General features: G+C 50.1%; 1 long non-coding RNA gene across 1 annotated transcript in view; it reads left to right on the top strand.

Moving 5' to 3' along the window:
* Positions 1-766: 766 nt before the first annotated feature.
* LOC136563509 (uncharacterized) overlaps positions 767-21,655 on the top strand; it is a 45,011-nt gene continuing 24,122 nt past the window's right edge. The window contains exons 1-2 of the long non-coding RNA XR_010784629.1: positions 767-854; positions 14,188-14,354. This is a non-coding gene — a long non-coding RNA (uncharacterized lncRNA). The remainder of the gene's footprint in view (positions 855-14,187; positions 14,355-21,655) is intronic.

The raw sequence follows: 21,655 nt of genomic DNA, 5'->3' as shown, positions 1-21,655 counted from the left end.
GGAAAAGGTTGTGCCGGGGAATCCCGGCTTATGGGAGAAGGTCAAAACGTGACCCCACTCTGATCAGATGGAAGATGCAACTGTCTGGTTTGGGGCTGGGGGCGATGAACAGATGCTGGCAAAGCGTGCAGTTACCCTGAGGTGTGACACGGGGTACCCCCTCTCAGCTTCCACTGTGTGCAGAGGAGGTGACCCTCCTTGATCCAGTGTGGGCATGCAGAGAGCCCAGTCCTATGGGACACTCCAGAAATTATCTGCAAATGTTGATTGTCAAATGTGCTCACTGTGTTAATCCCTCATGTACCTTGGTTATATGGACCTCAGTTATGTCAGGGAAAAAACCTAGGAATTATACTGCAAAGTTGTTTGCAGGAAAAATGCATCTAATAGAATAGGATTTATAAAATGCAGTGATGGAATTTGGTGTGATGACACCTCTCCAAGAGCACTTTGACTAGTGAAGGTAATACCTCCCCAGGGAGCACTGCATGCTCTACTTGTGCTCCAAAGGGATATTTTCTGGGAGTTAATACTCTGATGGGAAGCCTGTCAATTATTGATACTTCATGTTTAGCTTTCCTACAAAGCTAGAAATCTTCTGGAAACCTTTAGATTACCAGAATGATTGAATAATTGATATTACACAATTTATAGGATTTGGAAAAATTCACAGTGCAGGTTGTCTGGGGAGGAGCCTAATTAAGGTGCAATTCAGCCAATCCACCTCCCTCCTTGTTCTCCACCCCCTCAATCTGGGAAGCAGCAGGTACAGAGGGAACACACGGCATTTGCATTGCAGAAAGAGTGAGCAGAGTGACAACCCTTCGTTTGCATTTTTACTGAGCAGCATAGAGGTAAGGAGAAGAATAAGGTAAACATCCCAGACAGCCCAGACCACAGCATGAGGTGCTCCCTACATGGGGTCTCAGAGCCCACTTGCAGACTGCCAAGGAGACGCCATCCTGCTGCAGGTGGTGGGATGCTGCACTCTGGACCGGGCTGTGTGCATGCAGAGAGGTGAGGATGGGATCACCCCTGAACTGCACTGACACTGGACAAGAGTTGTGTCTCTGCACCCACTCTGGAAAGAGGTCTGTGGCATTGGTGCTGGGCATGGCATCACTCTGCATGCCGAGGGAGCCCAGAGGTCAGCTGGCAGCCACTGGGCTCTCCATTACTGGCAGTGCACATCACTGTTCTGCCTTTTCCTACTTCTGAGCCTGGTATTTATTGCTTGATCCTTTAATTCAGCTCAGCAAACAAACTAAGTCTAGTTTCCTCTTCATTAGTCTTCATGGCATGCATGGTCTCCCTTATGAGCACCAGTGCTGAAGACAGGACTGTTTAGGGTGGGGGGCACTCACAGAGCACCACTCTGTCAGCACCACTCAGTCAGCACCACTCCGAGGCAGGGACTCTTCCACTTGTTGCCAAAAGCCACATGTGCCAGAGGAAATCTGCTTTGCAGGACATTCTGGATCCCCCTGAAAGAGCCCTGCAAAAGCCATATGGGTGGGCATTGTGGCCCCTTCCAGAGGATTCCTGTTCCCAAGGTATTGGGGCAGACCCTGGCAGTGCTGACAGGAATGTTTCCTCCACGGTCAGAGAGGCCAGAGCTACCTGGTGACTGCAGAGTGCTTCTGCCAGTTCCTGGACCGGTGCTGCCAAAACAGAACAGATGGGATGCTCCAGGGTGACCCACAGAGCATCCTGGGACACAGCCCAGGAGGCATCAGCCTTCCAAGCCCCCAGAAACCCCTAGCCCCAGGCACAGCTGTGGTGCCTTTGATGAGGAGCCCCGGAGCAGGTTACTATAGTTACTGCAGGCTCAGGGTAACAAGCACAGAGATATTTAAAAATTGATTGTTCTAGCAACAGCTCACCCATGTTTGGCAACATCAGGCACATGATGTCAGCTCACTGCACTGGGCTGTAGCCTCTGATATCCCTGTCTGGGAATTGCTGATGTGCAGGGAGTGCCTGCTCCTTGGAGACTTGCACAGTGGTCTGTCAGCGGCTGTGAGCAGGGGAGGCTGGAGGTGGTGGTGGGGCTGGATTGTTGGGAGAGCTGTGCTGCAGCGCTGAGCCTGGTGCAGGGACTGTGACTGCTGCCAGTGTGTGTGTGAGGAAAAGGCTTTTTATCCTCTCTTAATACATTACCAGTACTGACTACAAATGGATACTCCAGCAGCTCTTAGGCCTTTACAAGGCAGCTGCCTCCTGCAGATGTGGCCTTGTGTCCACCTGCCCATAGAGCCAGCAGCTCCCTCTGCCCACCTGGCTGCCCCACGTCCACGTCCTGGGAGCCAGCAGCGCCCTGTGCCTGCCTGGCTGGGCCCTTCCTGGACACCGCATTGAGGTGCCAGGGTTCTGCTGACTGGGGCTTGCCAGGCCCCGGAGCAGCTGTGGAGGCGCAGGGGACAAACAGCCAGTGGGAATGGCACCTCAGCACAGGCTGGCCAGGGCCCTCCACCGGAGTGTCCCTGGGGAGGGGATGCAGTCAGCAGTAGTTTAGCAGTCGTGTGGATGCTGAAGAGCACTTCAGAGCTCTTTCTAGGGCAGGGAAAGACTGGCTGAAAGAACAACCAATACTGCATTTGTTTTGTGTGTAGGAAATGGCTGCCACAGTGTTATGAATTTAATGTATAAAGGGTTTTTTCATTCCATGTAAAGTGTTTTATATTTCATGTGAATTGGCCCGGGAGCTTGTCCCACCCAGTGCTTCTTGCGGAGCTGAGGGCTGGTTCCCTCGGCACTGGGCACTGTTGCTAGGTGCAGAGAAAAGCTCCAGTATTTGGTGTGTCTTCGTTTCCAGATGCCAGCACTGACCGCTGACAATGGGGCTGACCTCCAGGCAGGTGTCACCTGGAGACAAACAGCTCTCACTGGGCAGATCTGATTTGCTTCACATTGTGGCAGGAGTGGCACCAAGTGTGTGGGACATGCCTTTCTCACAGGAGCAGGGGACCAGTTGTTTATGAGGTCTTATGGGCTTCAGGGTTTTTTTTTGTGTTCTTTCTTACATGAGACAAGAGGAGCACAGAGAGATGGGGTTAGTGCTGGTGCTTAGTGCACACTGAGAGGAGATGAATGCAGGAGGGCTGTGCTGCTGGATGCAGGAGAAGCCACGGAAGCTCCCAGTGACAGGGGTGGACCAGCACCACTCCTATCTGATGTGTGAGTCACACAGAGCCTGGAGAGAAGAAATGCTTCAATCATTTGTATTTTATGCGTGAGGGGGTTAATTGCACTGGTGGTAAAGACAGGCATTGGCATGACAATTTGATTAGAAAGGAACTCTGGTTCTCAAAAAGATGTAGCCAGAGGCAGAGGTTCTCTCTGAAGCAGCAGTTTTTACCCCAAAGGCTGCATTTCCTGTTGTGAGCCAACTGGGGAGAGCTTTGGTATGATTTCATGCACCAGTTGGTCTATCTTATCTAAGTTGCTGCTTGTGCTTATAAATCCCTGGGCAGGGGTGATAGGATCTCAAGGCGTTCCTGTCTGTGCAGTAAGAAGTTTGAAAAGATACATTAACAAGGTTATTTAATTGCTGTGTATCAATGCCAGGAGCTTGGCTAATACACAAGATTTAGAATTGCTGCTTTATGAGAGTCCATTGCAACCTTTTGCTGTGTCTGGGACTTGCTGGGAAAGTTAACTGAAAAGTTACATGGGAAACCTCTAGCCAGAAAGCTGTTGGAAGGGTTTGGGAGGCAAAGATGGTGGCAGGTCCATCTCAGCAGAAGCGCTCTTGGGTCAGTGGTGCCGCGTGTCCTGGTGTGTAGGACATGAGCGGGGGAGGTGGCTGATGTTTGCTGTGGAAAACAGAATGTGTGATGGAGGAGGAGGATAGCTCCATGTGAATCTATGGAAAGAGGACAAAAGACCAGGTTTACATAGGATATTTTGCTTGGAGTCATGTGACTGGAGGGCCCATGCTACCAGAACTAAAATGACCCCATGTTTCCAAACCCATACATGACAAGTACCCAGTTTTGGGTTGCATCCAGGAGTTCTGTGCTAGCCCTTGTTTTCCCCAAGGAAAAGCAGCTGTTAACCCTTTGTTAACCTTGTTAACCCTTCTACAGCAAGGACATGGTCCCTGAACCAGACCTTCCAGGTAGCTTTGAAGGGAGAGCTGGGGGGTGTTAGGACTCAACTTATTTCTTTTGTATGAGCACAATAAAATCTAAGTAGTCATCCCCTCACAGACACAGGACAGAATAGGTTGAAGCTGAAGTTTACCTGTGGCTGGTGTGGCTGAAGCAGAGTGCCTGGGTCTGCCAGCTGTGCTAAAGTGGAAGTTGATGTCTAAGAGAAGAGTTGGGAAGAGCTATGAGATTATGGAGAACGAATTCATGCTGTGGGGTAGGAGCCTGCAGGAAAGGATCTCTTATTCCTTGTCAGAGACAGGCTGTGGAAGCAGCTTCCTTCAGCCCCTACTTAGGGGACAGAGCTCAGGTAGCAGACACTGTGTCTGGAGGACAAAGGTCTCTCTAACTAGATGCAGCTGAACACAGACAAGTTTAGATTAGAGAGACACAGTGGGAACTGAATGTAATTAAGCACTGGAACAATGGACCTCAGGTCTCTTCCTCATTAGAAATGCTGGCTGTGAAGATCAAATGTTTTCTTTCTAAAAGAACCTTCTGGTTGCTCAAACTGGAGTTAATCCAGAGTAGTCTGAAGGCTTGTGCTGGGCACAAGGTCATCCTGGATGATCATCACCTCTCTGTCCTGCTCAGGTGAGACCCCACCTGCAGTGCTGCATCCAACTCTGGGACCACGCACAGGAAGGAGATGGAGCTGTTGGAACAAGTCCTGAGGAGGCCAGCAAGGCAAGGAATAGAACACCTGTCCTATAAGGAAAGGCTGAGGGAATTTGGGGTTGTTCAGCTTGGAAAAGAGAAGGCTTTGGGATGACTTAATTATGGCCTTCCAGGACCTGAAGGGAGCTGACAAAAAATATTGGAGAGAGGCATATTTACAAGAGATGTAGTAACAGGACCAGAGGGAGTGGCTTCAAACTGTCAGAGAGAGTAGGTTTAGATTAGATATTAGGAAGAAAATCTTCCCCAGGAGGGAAGAAAAGCTGCAGCTGTTGCTCAGAGCAGCTGTGGATGTCCCATTCGTCTGAGTGTTCAAGGTCAGGTTGGATGGGGCTTGGAGCAACCTGGTCTAATAGAAGGTTCCCTGCCAATGGCCAGGGATTGGAACTAGTTGAGCTTTAAGGTCCCTTCCAACCCAAGCCATTCAATGTTTCTATGATCAGGTCCCTGCTGGCCTTATTGCCCACAAATGTATATGGGTGTGAGATGGCCCTGTCATCAGCCTGGCAAGGCCTGAGTGTGGGGCTCTAGACGGGCAGCTGCAGCAGGGTGGGCAGTGTCAGAATGAGACGTCTGGGGAAACACAGTGGAGAGCTGCCCTGGTCTTGGTGATGGGCCTGGCAGGGATGGAGTGGGCACTGGGGAGGCAGTGAGGGCAGGTGACAGGTCAGAGCCAGGTGTGAGGTTCTTTAAGCATTGCAGAGACCAAAGAGCAGAGCGGCTGGTCTGGGGACTGCAGTGTCTGCTTGTGGGGGCTGCACAGGGCAGCACCTTGGGCTGTGTGTGCTTCTTGGGCAGCTGCTTTTCCTTAGGAAAAATGTGCTCTCAAAGAGCTCCTCTCAAAGAAGACTCTGAGACTTTGCTTCAGATGGCATTCTTTGTTGATTTTATTTTTCCTTCAGCAATTCTTTTTGGGGAGAAATCAAAGTGCCAACACTGACTTGCTCGATAAGCCCAAAGCCATGTGGTGAATTGTGGGTTTCATTGACCTGAGTGCCCTGGAAGGCTTTCCCCATCCATCCAGGGCTGACTATTGGGGTATTGCCCTCAAAGGTTGTTATCTGTATTTGTCGTGGTCGTGGCAGGCTCCCTCAGCTGTCAATTTAGGTTACAGCTGCCTAAAATGGATTATATGGACTCTTATTTGCATGGCAGAAATATTTGAATGCATCAACATGCCTTGAATGCCTATGCTTTAAACCATACAGTGTGCAGGTTCAGTGTACAGGAACAAGGAGGGACGAGGCAGTGTTGTTGCTACTCAGCTCTTTCAGTCAAGTTGAGCAGTGTGCAGCCTTGGGGACTCCTGGATGGGAGGTTTCCATGTACACTCCTGCTGCCTCAGGCACATCCTGGAACGGCTGAAGCAGTGGGCTGACCTGGTGCCTCCAAGGGACCAGTCCAGCACCTTCCCCTCATCTCTGCCTGTTGCCAACATCTATTTTGATAGTCCTTTTGTACATCTTTGTCAGTATTTTTACGTGCTGCCTTTTCACTCACCTTGGTTTGTGAAAGCCTTTCAGGCAAAGGCTCAGTACCAGCCTGTGGCACTGCCCTCTGAACTAGTGCATGCCTGTGCCTGCTCCTCTAGCTCTGGCAGGAGTAGAGGTAGGTAGGCTTATGGGGCCCTTAAACACATTTCTGTTACTCTAGACCCGGTTTAGTTTTTTGTGCATTTCCCTTCCCTGTAGGTAAATGCAGACATCTAGGTCAGCAAAGCTATCCTGCTCCAGCCCTTGTACAACATCTGCTTTCTTGCCACTTGGTAAAAACTTCCTTTCCTTTTCTCTCCTACATGCAGCTCTTCATCCTGAACAGCTCATGTACTTTTTGGTTCTGGCAATGCTTCACACCTGGTCCATGCCCTGTCTCTGCCCAGGTTTTGTGAGTGGTGACTCCTATGATGAGTCAAGTGTTTAATCCCTGAAAGCACCTAGTTGCTCCAGGGGATAAATCAGCTCCATAGCAAAGTCAAGGAACAGGATGGTTCTTCTCTGACTGACTCTCCTGCTATGCTAGAACAGTTAACTGTGTTGGCCACATCTGGGTGCCATGGTCCTGGCCTTGCTCTGCAGAGCAGGAACACAGTGCAAGCCCCAAGTGTTGATGGAGCACATTCTTTCTCCTCTTGAGCTGCTGACTTTTAGCATGGCCCTGTGTAGAGACAGATCAGCAAGGATTGCTTTACATTGACAAAGTATGGTGCCCTGTGTAAATGGCATTTTTCCAGACTAAATAAGTCCTTTTGTCAGATTTTCCTGCTGTATAATCTCCCGCTCTGTTCTTTTTTTGACCTGTATTATTCAAGCTCCAATTCAATTCTACCTTTGTGTAAATCAGGTGACCAGACACTCTCCTGTGCTGATTCATGGCTGGCACCATGGCACCCTCTGACAGATGTAAAATGTTTCTCTGTGCAGAAGCCCAGCTCTTGCTGACCTTCCAAGCAGCACGTGTGGATCAGGATACAGACAGAGGTGTTGAGTTAGACCTGTACAATGACTCCTGTGCCATGCTGCCTTTTGCAGTGGCATTTAAGGAGCTTGTAGTATCAGTTTTTATTCCCTATACCGCCATGTAAAACTTCTTATTGCTGATAACTTGTGATGCATTCAAAGCTCTTTGCCTTTTCCTGAAGCTGGACAAGTGGATCCAGACAGCAGAATTTTCATCTGGAGTGGGCAGTTACTGGGTCCCTGTGGTGGTGCCTCCACTCTTGCCTCTTGACCGCCCTGCACAGGTGTCTCCTCCCAGCCTGGGCAGGCAGTTCCAGTTCCCTTCTGCTTCCCTGAAAAGGAGCTGTCACTGCGTGCACTGAGCAGGACCCCCCAAATGCTGAAGATGCTTTGAACATGAATCAGCCATTTGAAATTCTTTTGGGGGAGGGAGGGAGGAGCTGGATGGAGATCTGAGGCACAGAGGGCACTGCCTATAGCAGCTTGTGTAGCCTGCTGTCCAGAGAATGCCACAGTGCCAGGCACGCCATAGTGCCACAACCTCCTGCATTTGGAGACAGACAAGGACAGCACCCCAGGCAGTGAAGCTGGTCTATAACATCTGCTATGCACTGAAAAAGACACTTGGTGTCAAGTCCCACAGCCTGGTGGGAGCCCACTCTGCTGGGCAGCAGGCTGGCTGCTAACTCTGTGGAGCTTTGTCACTTGTGGGTGGATTGGTGGGCATCAGAGAGGTGTAGCCTGGCAGATAGGAGGAAAAAGGGTTTCATGTGCTGTGGGGGAAGGCTGCATTTCCATGGAGACCACTGCCCATTGCCAGAAGCCTGTCAGGGGTCTGGATACAGCACAGGCTTCATGGGATGGAGACGCCCCTGGGAGTGACATGGAAGCAAACAGCAGAAATGGGACCTGTGACTAGACTCAGGTACTTCTGCTGATGGGCTCCTTGCAAGGGCGTGAGTCTGGTCCTTCAGAAAGACTTTGTTTCCTCAAGGGCTGGTCTTGGGCAGCTCCCTGCTGCTTACCTGGGAGCAGGGAAGAGGAGCTCATGGAGCACTGGTTTGATTTCTGCAGCCTGTGTGAAGTGATGTTTGGATGGTTTCAGTTTGTGTTGTCATTAGGACTTATATGGAAGAAAAAAACCCCTTGTGCCTGTAACTGGAAGGTAAAAGCTAACAGCTGGTCTCAACTATTATTATACATGCCAGAAGCAGTAATGATTAAAGGGATGGCACTGTGAGGTAAAGAGATGCCATCCTGGAGCCAGATGACTGGGTGATACAATTAAGATAAAGAAATCACATGTTGTTAGCAATAGGGAAGCAGGAGTGATGAAATGTGTGATTGGGAAGTGTGAGAGCAAGATGAAATTAAAGAAAAATCACAATATGGAGCAGAAAATGAGCAGGACTAGGAACAAGAGATGCAGTTGTTGAGAAGATAAGAAGAGCAGAAATAAATTGAGAGCAAACATGCTTGGAGTAGAAGTGAGGACATACAAAAAGAAATCTTTCCAAACTCCATAAAAAATAAGTTGGTGTGCTAAAATGAGAACACTGCAGTCTAAAGGAAATGACAACATTAAACTGTTGGCTTCTACAGTCAGTGCTTGGAGAAGGATAGAGGAAACCCCTGACAGGCTGAGCTGTGCTGTGGGAGACTTTCTGCAAAGACTGGGCTGTGCCGCTGCTGCAGCTCTCAGGAATGGAGCCTGAGGGATTTGTCAGCAGCGAGGGAGCCTCCAGCGAGCTCAGTGGCTGCAGGCGTTCTGCGGAACCGGGGTGCCCTGGGGAGATGGACCCGCAGCACGGGGAGCTCCAGCGCACGTGCTCGCACCAGGATGGAGCCCGGGGCTTGGAGAGGAGCTTTAGACCGGGGGGAATGGGTGCTCCTGAGCTGTCCTGCAGGGGCTGGTGGGGCGGTGCCGGGGGTCTGTGGCTGTGGCCGCATGCTGTGTTCCAGCCCCGAGGAAGCTGTGGAGGGTTGCGCTCTGTCCCTGCAGCCCAGCGTGTTCCTGCCTTGGCCAAAACACGCAGTGGTAAGTGGTGCAGCTATGCAGCTATGCACCATCAGGAGAGGACTTGCTGTGCCATGGAGCATCTGAAAGCAAAGTGAAAACATCAGAGGGGGTGATGACACATAGGGTGGCTGTGAGGGAAGTGCCTGAACCCTCTGGTAGAGCCATTTGCCTGCTCAGCTGCTCCCTTCAGTGCTCCCAGGCTCAGTGACCTCAGCTTGGTGGCAGCTGAGCAGGAGCAGCAGCGTAACTGCAGCCAGTGGGACTCTGCTCCACACGGAGCTGGGGGACCGGGCTCAGAGCTGCCGTGGGGCTGGAGCCCCGTGCCAGGAGCTCCAGGGCTTTCCCAGCAGTGTGAGGTCCCACTGCAGGCGTTTTGAGGTGCTGAAGTGGCTGGCTGGGGATGAATGCTGTTAATGGGATGTGGCTGCATGGAGTGTCTCCACATCTCCCTCCAGACCGGGGTCTTCCACGGCCCCTGGCCGTGTGGCAGCTGGGAAGAGCTGTGCTCCCACAGGGAGCTGCTTCTGCTCCACACAGGAGGGAGATGAAGCAAGCACATTATTGGAAAATTGTTTTGTTTAATATAGGAAATTGGGAGGTCTACTAAACCCTAGCTTGGGATGAGGGCAGAGCCTACAAGCTTATCAACCTTGTAGCTCTGGCCCAAGTCATGTAGATGAGAGTCTGAACAGTCCCTGGGGCACAATTAAGATAGGAAAGTAGCTTGCACTGATACAGAAAGTCCACATTCTGCATAGAAGGGAGAACTAAAAAGCAGGAATGCATACTTAAGTATTTATATATTCTGCTTTTGATATATGAAATATCTGGCAAGGCAACATTTTTGCAGGAAAGGATGTGGGTGTGACGATGCCAAAAAGCAAAGCCTTATTTTAGGACACATTAACATGAGTGTTGCCTGTATGGGCCCAGGTATAAACATTCCCTCTGCATGTAATCTCAGAGAATAAAAATATTTTAAATCTTAAAAATAATGAAATATATATTTCTTCTAAGAAAAAATACAGAGAAGTTGGTGAAGTACTGGAAAATTTTGAAAGAGATGCTAAGATCCAAAATATATGACTCATGAGGAAAGCCTGAAAGAATTGAGTGTTGTTGACCTGAAATGGGAAAATAAGAGGTGGGGAAGTGACAGTCTTCAAACAGAGGAAAGGTTATTGCACAAAGGACACCATTCTGTTGTTTTCTGCCCTTCTTAGGCCTAAATTTCCATGATTTTGAAAACCCACAGTACTGGTTTTTTGCAAATGAGGTTATAGATGAGGACAAACAATAATCAGTTTCTCTTAGTCTGCCATGGGAAATGCCTGCTCCTTCCAAAGGCATTTGTTACAACATGGGGAAACCCAAATGCAGGGGCACTGTGGCTGAGCCAGCTGTGGCTGGTTGGGGCTGGGGTCCAGAGCTGGACCCTGTGCCAAGGATGGCACACACCTGCATGGGGGCCTTGGTAGCCAAAGCTAGAATGAAGGTCTCCTGGAGAAGTTTTTGCTTCAGATGACTTTAAAGCTCTTTATGCAGTATCCTCATGCTTTTTGTGGGTACAGGTATCATTATTTCATTATGCTTTCATGTGAAGTGTGAAAACTATCTTTACCAATCCTCTTAAATTAGTTAAATATAATATTCAAGGAGACAGGAGATAGCGAAATGTTAATTGAAACTGGAGAGGTGTTTATAGGGTGATAGAGTGTGGCCAGCTGTGACTGAAATTAATGTTCAGGGTCCTTGATAGTGATTCATATTCTAGAGTTTATTAAATATTTTCAACAGCAGTCAAAGCCACGTGGTGTAGTCTACTACACTTGTGAGAACCCTCGGTGCAGGTCCATGGTACTGTCAGGGAGCAGGTCACGCAGGATTGTTTTTAACTGGACTCGTTCCCCACGGGCTGCTCTGAGGATGCCTGTGAGTGGCTCCAGGCCTGTCACACCCTGTGTGCCTCCTTGGGCCAGACCATGTCTGCCACATCCCCTCCCCTCCATGTGTGGGCTCTCCATGAGCTCTCCATGCACAACTGGAGGCAGAGCTCTTTCCCAGATAAAGGGTCAGTGCTGCTGGGCATGCTGCACTGGACAGAGGCTGCTCCACAGCCGCAGCGGGGCCCCGCTGCCATGGCTGGGCATCCCTGAGCTGCTGAGCTGAGCAAGGCAAGTCACAGGAATGGGACCTGTGACTCATTATCAGCTGCTCATCAGTAAAGACAACCCAAGCCTTCACCTCTGCTTTCCCATGCAGTTACAGAACAAGGAGCTCTGTCCCTGGCTGCAGGGCTCATCATTGCCTGGGGACATGTGAGTCTTCATGGGGAGCAGTGTCCTTCCTGGACCCTGGGAGGCAAGCTGGGGAGGTGTGTGTGTGGGCAGGCAGTGCCTTCACCTAGGAAGATGTCCAGCTCTTGTAGGTAATTGGTGACTGTAGTTGAAGTATTTCTTTTACCTTGCACTCACTCAGCTCTGTTGCGCTGCTGCTTTCGTCCATCTGAGCCATCCCTCCTGTTACCAGCAAGCCCTGTTAGCTTGGAGCCGTTATCACCAGTTCACTGCTGCAGCCATTTGCAGTCATGTGAACTCCCCGGGAAGGGAGAGAAAACGCAACTTAGCAGGGATAAGTGATGGTGACATGTTACAGGTGACAGGCTCAGCACTTTTGCAAACCTTCTGCTTGCCAAAGGCAGCAGAAAACATTTGAAACTATTGAATACTGCAGCCAATAAGAAGATGCAGTAATTTATTGATGTTTCTAGCTTGCCTTTATTCCTTTCATCTATCTTTGTGCCTGCCCTGGAAGGCTGAAATAATGAATGTTGCTGTTTTTTTAATGAAGTTAGGTAAGCTGTTCACCTTTGGCTGGAAGGGCCTGAGCTCTTGTCATAGGGTCCTGACAGTAGCAGAGGTCATGAAGGAGCCATCCTTTGCTCTTCCTGGATGTGTCCCTCCTGTGGGAGGGAGTGGCGCTGGACACGAGTAGTCTGACCAGCCTTGCAGTGCTCTTGCTGCAGGATGTTCATTGCTGTGGGGCTCTCCGTTTCTGTTATGCATGCAGCAGAAATCCCTGCCTGTGCTAGAAAACCCAGCAGCTCCCAGATGCCCACCATCTACAGGGATTCGACTTTTCTGCTCTGAAATACCAAAGATGTTCAGGCTCTGCATGTATTTTCTTCTTTATGACAAGGCTTTGGGCTCAGATGTCATTGTCTGTGCAGTTAGGGCTGTGCAGTCTTGTGCTTCCAGCATATGCCATTTCCCACAGCTCCTGAACCCGACAAAATGATTCTGCATAATCCCATTGGCAGCTCGTTAAGCCATCAGCACATCCCATCACTATGGAGAGAGCCAGGTCCTCTGGAGGAGAGAGTGCTAAAGGAGAAACCAGTCTCCATAGAGCACCATCCCTGATGATGCTGAGTGGACTCCTGCCTGATCAATTCCCACTGTGAACTCGTCCCTGGCAGGAGCTGCCAGGCCATGGAAACTTGCTGCTATTTGTGCTGCTTTTCCTCCTTTGTAACAGATGCTGCTGTGCCACTTGCCATGTGAGGCCCATCTGGTCTCTGTTAATACTGTGGTGCTTGTTTCCAAGGCTGTGGACTGTCCTGCTTGGGCTATGCCTGGTTCATTTTCTTAAAAACATCGAAATGAATTATCCTTGTCTTGCCAGTAAATCAGGAGGTCCTCAGTGGAAAGAGGGGGGCATAAGCTTGTTGTGCCAGGGATTCCCATCCTTCCAAATTTCCAGGTACAGGTTGAGTATCTGCCTCCCTGGGTAATGTCCACAACCCTGGATCTTTGACTGGCAAAGCTTTTTCTTTCATGAAGCATTTACATTATCTGAATTTGAATTATTTTGTTACAAATATTGCAACAGTAAGCACAGACAAAAGGAGTCATCAGCGATCCTCAAATTCCAAGGCACTTGTCACTCACTATAATATTTGAAGATTAGTTAACAATAGTCCTCAGAAATCAGTAACTATTTTCAGTGTTCCTTGTGAACTTGCAAGTACTAATGCCAACTGCTGCCTGGCCCCAAGAGTGCCAGGAACAACAGGAATGTCTCCACTGCTGTCCCAGACCGAGTGAAGGGGGAGTCTCCTCTGAGTTTATTGTGAAGGCAACTGTCTGCAGACAAGGCAGACTACTGAAAATGTAACTTTTCAAATGTGTGAAAATGAGGTCTACTGATTATTTCATTGCAGAGAATGGGAGACATTTAAAATACTTTTAGGAGAAGTCTTAGTCTGGATCTGAGTGCTGCCTCATGGATCGAGGTCAGCTGGTGTAAGCTGTGCAAATGTTCCAAGCCTCTTGAGCTTAGGAAGGAATTTAGAAGACTTTGAAGTGCTCTTGATCTTCAGAAGGACATCTGCAGCTAATGGTCTGTGTGAGCTCACCAAGAGCTGCAAAGTTATACCAAAGCTGTCTTGAGCCTGCTCAGTCCCACTAGGCTTCAGGACCCTTTAATACAAGTTCAGAGACTAGCAAGTTGTAAAAAATGCACTCTTGTGCCAACAGCCGATAATCTAGTGCTGGTTAAGTCAGGTGTAAAATGTCATACTGGGGCTTTAACTATGGTGTTTGACTGCCTGCTGAAGTATGGCACACAGTATTACAAGGATTTCAATAAAAAGGTGAGTGGGCAGAAACTCCAAGCTCTTTGCTGTACAACTCAAGGTTTATTTTGTAATTGTATCTAAATAGAAAAATGTCTGCCTATTAGATATGCAAAGTAGCAGAATAGTAGGCCAAATTGTTTTAATTCCAAACCTAATAAGCAGAAAAAAAAGCTTTGCTGTGAATTCAGGATTGATATTGGTTTTTAGGAACAGCTTTTTCATCTGTCTCTCTTCTCTCATTAGCTCATGGTGCCAGGAAGTTCTGTGCTAATGAATGGCTACAAAGTTCTCTGCAAGTCCTTCAGATGAAATACCCACAGGAGCACAGCGGAGGGTGCAGTCACCTCTCAAAGGATGTTGTGTGCTGCCAGCCAGGACCTGAAGGCTTTGCTGTGCTGGATTCAGATCAGGTACAGAGCTATGATCATCTTCTGGGGATGGGGGAAGGTTTGGCCTTCAGTCCTGGAAGTTGTGGGTCTAGCACCCAATGGAGCCACACCAGCATCCTGGTCCCTGTCTCTGGGACGCAGATGCATTTACTTGGCACAAACACTTCACAGCATCAGTACAGGAGGAGAAGCCTCTGATCTGACACAACTCAGCCTCCAAGTCCCTGTCTGCAGTACACATCTGCTGCTGAATCTGGCACTGGAGCTGATCAGTATCCCTTGGCCTCCCTCCATCCACGCAGCCGACAGTGCCCTGCTCCTCAGGCAGGACTCACTTGCAATCCCCTCTCACTCTGAAATCCAGAAGTGAAGCAGAAGGTATGAAAGCCAGGCTGGGGTCTATCTCACTTTGGACCTTTTGCTCTGCCTGGAGGTGGTGGAATCCATGCCCAGCTCTGTCTGAGGCAAGAGCAGATGCCTTTGTGACAGCCTCAGCAGGTGTCCTGAGCAAGCTGGGAGGTGTTCTGTGTGGCAGCCCTATCAAGGCTGTGGCAGTTTTGTTCCTGTCCCGATGGGTTGCTCTGGTGAGATGCCACAGCATGGTGGGACCTGCTGGGTGCCAAGGACAGGGATGTGCTATGACAGACATGTCTCCTCAATTCCCCCAAATTCGAATGTGGTGCTTTATTAACTAAGGAGAGCAATAAAATGCACAGAGTTGTTGTGCTGAGCATCACATGGTCCATGACAGAAAGACAAACTGGACAACTAATAGGTTATATGAATGGCAAGTATAGGTGACAAACTGACAGTGTGACATAGCAGAGTTGCAGCAAACAGATTATGGGTGGCTCCTGACAGACCACATTGTCAGTGTCTCTGACAGCAGGACAGTGGCCATTCCCCCCTGCGAAATGGGAATGACAAGGGGTTTCGCTGGTCTGTTCTCCAATCACTCCTGCAAACAGCAAAGCTTCTTGGTGACATTTCTGAAGAGCTGCTTCAGAGCTGTGGCAGGTGCCCCTGTGCTGGGTAGGAGGGGGCTTCTTCTGCACCCCAGGCATGGGCTTGCCACCAGAACAGTGGGCAAACCCAGGCAGCTCTAGCTTTGCCATGGCTCTCTGGGTCCAGGACAGGAGAAGTCAGTTGGGTGTCCTCACAGCAGAGGTCGCATGGCAGTGGCAGAGCCTATAGGTGGATCCTCCCTTGTGCCAGGGAGGCACCATGGCCTGTCTGACTCATCACTGCTCGAGTGCCATGGGAATGTTTTGCAGGGGACAAGAGCCAGGTCCTCCCAGAGCCCAAATGAACCTTTGAACCATCTTTGTTCTCCCACACAGAGCTCTCTGATTTGCTTGGATATCACTCAACACATGTTGTGAGTGAGCACGATCAGAGCCATCAGAATGGAAGTGGAGTGTGCAGCCTGTGTGACCAAGAGTGATCCTGCTCAGCGGGAGAGCTCAGAGAAATCTCTAGACTCTTAATTTTTTTTTGCCAAATGGTCACTGGAGGGTTAATGTAATTTTGATTTTAATTACATTGCTGGAGGGCACACTTACGCAAGGGAAAAGACATAATTACCAAGACATTTTATTAAGATATTATTTAATTTTATTGATGTGTCACTAGCAAAGGCACAGAAATGTTCAAATCGATATATACTTACATCAATGTTTAATCTACTTTCAGCATTTTCGCCTGTTCTATTTATGCAGTTTCTAGTTGATAAATTAAATTCCTAGAAATATGCAGAACATTAATGAATTTTCAGCAAATTTGTGCTTTGTGTATTTGTTTCAGTGGGAAGCCAGAACACAAACAGACTTTCTTCTTCTTTCAGCAAAATTTTATAACCCCTCTGCCTTGCTGCTCACCATTACCAGGTCACATGTGATCTTTTTTTTCCTCGATCACCTTTTCCAGAGCAGGATTCAGACCTCGAAGGTCAGGATGTCCTGCCTGGAAGGCAGACTCAAGTGAGGCAGGTGTCGGAGCAGAGCAGGGTTATGCTGTGCAGTGCAGGTGCTCTGGGCCTCCTCCCAGCAGTGCTTTGCAGTAACAGCTCTGCCTTTTCTGCGGAGCCCCTGGGGCTGCTCACTGCTAATGGCAGAGAGGCACTTACAGGAGTGTGCAACTGCATTTGTCACTCATTCCGGGGGCAAAATCTGCTTGGATCTGACAGAAAAACCCCAGCCAGTGTAGGGAGCTGTTACACAGGATGAGCTCCTGAGCAGCCTGTGGTGTTGTCCCCACAACAAGAGTGACAGCAGCATGAAGCCAGGCAGCATTTACAGCTGGGAGAACAGTAAATGTAACCTGAATGGTCAGAGATACATCGTCAGAGAGAAATTGATGTCTTCATCCCCATGAGGTTTCTGATCTTTTTCTCTAGCTTTTATTTTTTTATTTTTTTTTCTGTTTGGGAAGTCTGGCTTGCCTTCTCCAGGCCTAAGAAGCAAGTTATGGATGGCCAGCCCAAAGATGAGTCTCGCCATATGCTGCTTTTGCCTTTCCTGTCCTTGCATGGGCAATTGCTTTTTCATCTTTCCACTTTTCAGGCTCCTGGTTTTCCTGGGGCTGCGCTGCTCCTGTACCTTACACATTGCACCCTTTGCACATCTCCACTCACTGCCATTTGCATCCAGCTGCCTGTGGTAGAGAAATCTGTGATGGAATCTCTGATCCAGATGGCTGCTGAACTACCCTGACTTCAGACAATTTGTCACCAGTGGAAGGATTGATGTTGGGAAGCACTTTCTGAGATGCCTTTTATCTTCCCACATTCACGGTGCTGCAGCACAGTCCCTCAGATGTCTTCATCTATCAGCTGTCCCAAGTTCATATATTTTCCCCTGGTTCAGCTCCTTCCGAGTCATGCAGGTGCCGCTTTCAGTGACTGGTTTTACCTTCCCCCTGTACAGGTAGGTGGGTGTGTGCTCCTGGGCTGATTTTCATTAACGCCTTCCAGATGCTGCCTCGACTGGTCAGTTTTGCAGGAATTCTGGCATGGCCTGTCCTTGCTTCCCCGCAGAATTGAGCCATCTTTTTTCCCAGGCAGTAGCTGCTATCTGCACCAGAAGGTTAATTTGTTCCTTTTCCCTATAACTGCATTTATCACATGGAAGTGGTTGTTGTGGAAAATATTGATCAAACACTGGCTTTTCCCTAGCTGGACTGAAACAGAGCATTTCAACTACTCAATTGCTCAGGATTTCATGTTGTGTGCAGCAGCTCAGGAGAGTGTTTGCATGGGTGTGCATGCACACTTATGTTTTGTGGTGGGGCAGTGCACAGTGGCTGCTGCTGTCTCTCTTCACCCTCCAGCACTTTCAGCAGTGGCTTTTCTGGAGCTGGATGTGTGTGGCTGACACAACCTTGCACAGTGCAGGTTTCCTGCTGCATTCAGCCCCAGCTGAAGGCCAGTGACAGCAGTGGTGGGGCCCCATGCATGGCCAGGAGGAGGGAGGGATGGATGGATGGATGGATGGATGGATGGATGGATGGATGGATGGATGGATGGATGGATGGATGGATGGATGGATGGATGGATGGATGGATGGATGTGTGTGGAGAGGAAGTGCTGTCCCTGTCTGGGTGCAGAGAGCTGGAGGTCTGTGACTTGGTACTCCATGCCCACAGAGAGTATGTTTGGAATGTGACCTGGTCAGTGGGAACGCTCTGCTTTAGTCTGCTTGAGAGCTAAACTCAGCCCTTGGCACCTGCCTGGTGCCTGTGGCAGCCCTGGGCTGTTTTGGAGACTCTCCCAGCTCCCTCACACTGCCCCAGCACCATCACAAACTCCTGCCATGGTCTGAGCTCCAAGGCTTGTCTGTCTGTTAAAAAACAATACAATAGCAACAGCTCCTGGCAGCAGCTGCACAATCCTGGCTTGTTTTGACAGCACCTTATTTCAGCCCTGTGCTCTGGAAGCCTTGTGGGGATGTTTCCTGCAGCAGCTCATGGTGGTGGAGCCGTGGCACAGGAGAATGTACGAGCTGCCCTGTGAATGATCACGACAGGTTTAGAGCAAAGACCTGCCCCTGGTCTCCACTGGGTGCTTATTTAGGGGAAATCAGGGCTGGGGACCACGGCCCTTTGGCATCTTCAGCAGTGAGCCAGTGGTCCCAGCCTCATGCTGCTGTGCACGTCTGTGGGTGGGCTGTATCCAGGTGGGGATGGCGCTGGGCTCCCTGTCCCCATCCTGTCACAAGGAATCAAGGGCAATCAGGTAAGGGCTGGGGCAGAAGTAACAAGGGGCATCCAAGAGCAGCAAGCTTGTCTCCTGGGCTCTCCATCTGTGTCCTGGTGTGCAGAGCAGCTGAGCAGACACCAAGAGAGTCAGGAGCAGGAAGGCTGAGCCCAGTGTGGAGCTCTGACCTGGCATAGTGGGGACAGGCCAGGAAGCACCCTGGCTCTGAGAGTCGCAGGTGCAGGGAGCCCATGTGCTGAACGGTGGGTGCTGCTGGGGCCAAAGTGGAGCTCAAGGAAAGCAACTGCCGAGAGCTGCACGCTGTTCACCTCTGCCTGGGGCAGGGTCAGCCCGTTCGGCTGCATCTGCCCCTTAAAAACGAGCAGAGGAGCCACCAGAGGAGTTCTTCATCTGCTAGAAAGAGAAAGCCGCTTGGCCTGAGGTGCCGCCGGTCAGCGGCAGCGCAGAGTGAGCGCTGCGTCCATGAGCTGCAGCCCGGGGCGGGGATGCCGTGACCGCTGAGCTCGGGGCTCCCCATAACCAGCCGGGAGCTGATGCCGGCACCCCAGGCAAATCGAGCCTGCTCTTTTTCTGCAAAATCTGGCACGCTGTCCAGTACAGATTCACTAGAAGAGCTGTAGTCTGCCAGTATATGAAAATTTAATTAGGCAGTAAATGCTTTCTGCTTCCAAGCCCTGAGGCTGAAGAAATCCAGAATGTCTTTGGGTTTCTTAATGGGACAATTGTCCCCTCCAATAGGCTGTGAATGGTGTTAGTGACATTGGGCAAAGCCTGCCTTCTGCGTTACATTTGTGCACTTGCTGGCCCCCGGTGCATCCCTGAGCGCTCCCGGGGCTGAGCCTGACCCCTCTCACGGGTCACTGGGGACGCTGCTCCTCCGCTGCAGGAGGAGCTCACAGCAGGACCAGGGCCAGGGGCTTTTATCCAGCTCCTCTGGAGGGTCTGTGAAGGCTCAGAGTCAGGATGAGGGCAGCAAACCCTTCTCCCCATGGTGGCACCCCTCCTCGCTGGCACTGTGCCACCTGCCCTGAGCTCTTGCTGCAAGACCCCTGGATGAATGCTAGAATTAATGCTTGCCATTATTTCACTCTCTGCACTGTGCAGGAGCTCACAGCTTCAGCAGACACAGATTTTCTGTCCTGGCCAGTGTGTACTCTCTCCACACTAAATTACATACAGTCCCTTCCTCAGAAAGCTCAAACTCTAAAACAAATTATAATGCAAAATAGGGCTCCTGTGCTGTGGAGAACCAAGTTCTGCTGGAGTCATGACCTCTGCCAGTGTCACAGCCTGGTTCTGCTCGTCGGGGCTGCAGCTGCCCTGTTCCACAGCTCGGACAGAAAGCTTCACCACTGAGCAACCTCGGGGAGCCCAGCTCTGCTGTTGAGCCTCCTCACCTGGAGAGCTGCCTGTGCATTCTGAGTATTGATTCTGAAAATGCAGCTTGTCCTCGTAATTTAAAGAAAGCAAGAAATTTTTAAGCACTGAGAAGGCTCCCAGTTCTTTAAAACCTGTTTGGCTTAAAGTATGAAAAAATGAAGTATTTTTTTACATGTCTTGATGTCCTTTTGGGTGAGGAAAAGGGGGAATTGTTCGACACCTTTCCACAGGAACCCAAATGATGCATATATTGCAGGAAACTCATTAAAACACATTTCCAATATCAAAGGATCATTCCTAATCCCTGGCAACCAACTACTTCAAACAGCAGCTTCAGCCTCCCAGCTGGTGTGTTCACCTCTGGAACAGCTGCTGCCCACTTCCACATTTGCTTTCCTGCCCCTCCCTAGGGCAGCACATCATCCACATGGTTCACATCTCCATTTGGAATGCAGGAAATACCTCAGGAATGGACACTGAGCAAAAGGTAAATCATGAGCAGCAAGGAAACTGCTGCCATGTGTCACTGGTGCCACAGCACCTCTGTCCAGCTGTCACCCCTCTGCATGGGACACGCCTGCTGCTGCTGCTGTCTGTCTGTCTGCCCACACCACTGGCCCAAGACCAGGATGGGAGCCAACACATGCCAGACTGGCAGCTGAAGAATTGGCACTATTTTTTTCTTTTTATTGTAATGCAGAAAATAATTTCACCTTGGGATCTGTGGCAGCTCAGGAAGTTCCACAGCAAGCAGACCTTGGAGGCAAATACGGCTCTTCACCCTGGCACAGGCAGGAGTGGTGTGAAGCAGCTGCACTCACTGGACAATGGCATCTGCCCAGAAACCTTCACCCTTCCTCAAATCTGGTGCCCATGAGGAGCATTGGGAAAAGCCTGTGGCTGATCTCCTTGGCTCTGACTAGTCCCAGGCTCTTGAGGCCATGCAAGTTGCTGCTGGGATCTCACTCCTCCCACCTGTTCCCAAAACTTCATGAGCCTCTCTAAGCTTTTACTCTCAATGTTTTAGACACTTGTCACTTTATAGAATGTCTTCATTATTTTAAAATGAGGGGTTTGAGAGAAACTGTTGTTATTTATAGATATCTGTCTGCTATCAAAGCACTTATCACTGTCACACCCCAGAGCCTCCAGTAAATGCCCGCTGATGGCCACTATGGAGATGCAGCTGGACAAGGTGGGTTGTCACCTGCAGCCCTCACAAGGGTGGGTGTGTGTCACCCTTGGCTTGGAGCTGCTCACTGGAACACAGTGACACAGCCAGCAGAGCCTCCAGTAGGGGCAAATTCTCCCAGAGATCCCTGTCCCAGTGGGACTGCTGCTGTGACAGGCCCAGCACACCCAGGCAGAGCACTGAGGCGGGCACAGTGCAGCTGCCACAGCTGGGGGTGCTGCTGGCTGCTGTCACACTGGGGACCCGTGTGCCTGGGTCCTCACCTGTGCCCAGAGCTGGCCCAGCCACCAGCAGGAGGCCAGAGCCACGGAAGCTGAGCTGGAGCCGAGCTGGAGCCGGGGGGTGCCAGGTGCTGTGCATGGGCAATTGGGAGAATCAATTCTTCTCATGAAACAGCCTGTTAGTCACTCACAGCTCTCTGAAATCCACTGCTGGGAGGGAGGCTCAGAGGGTCTTCACAGCTGCTGGGTCTCTTTGGAGTAGGAGCCTTTGCCTGCATCTCACAAGCACATCTCCCTGGGGGAACCAGCTACCCAT

The sequence above is a fragment of the Molothrus aeneus genome, chromosome 16, assembly GCF_037042795.1.
Source record: "Molothrus aeneus isolate 106 chromosome 16, BPBGC_Maene_1.0, whole genome shotgun sequence".
NCBI lineage: Eukaryota > Metazoa > Chordata > Aves > Passeriformes > Icteridae > Molothrus > Molothrus aeneus.
Note: the sequence above shows the minus strand (reverse complement) of the source record. Positions and strands in the feature narration are given on the sequence as shown.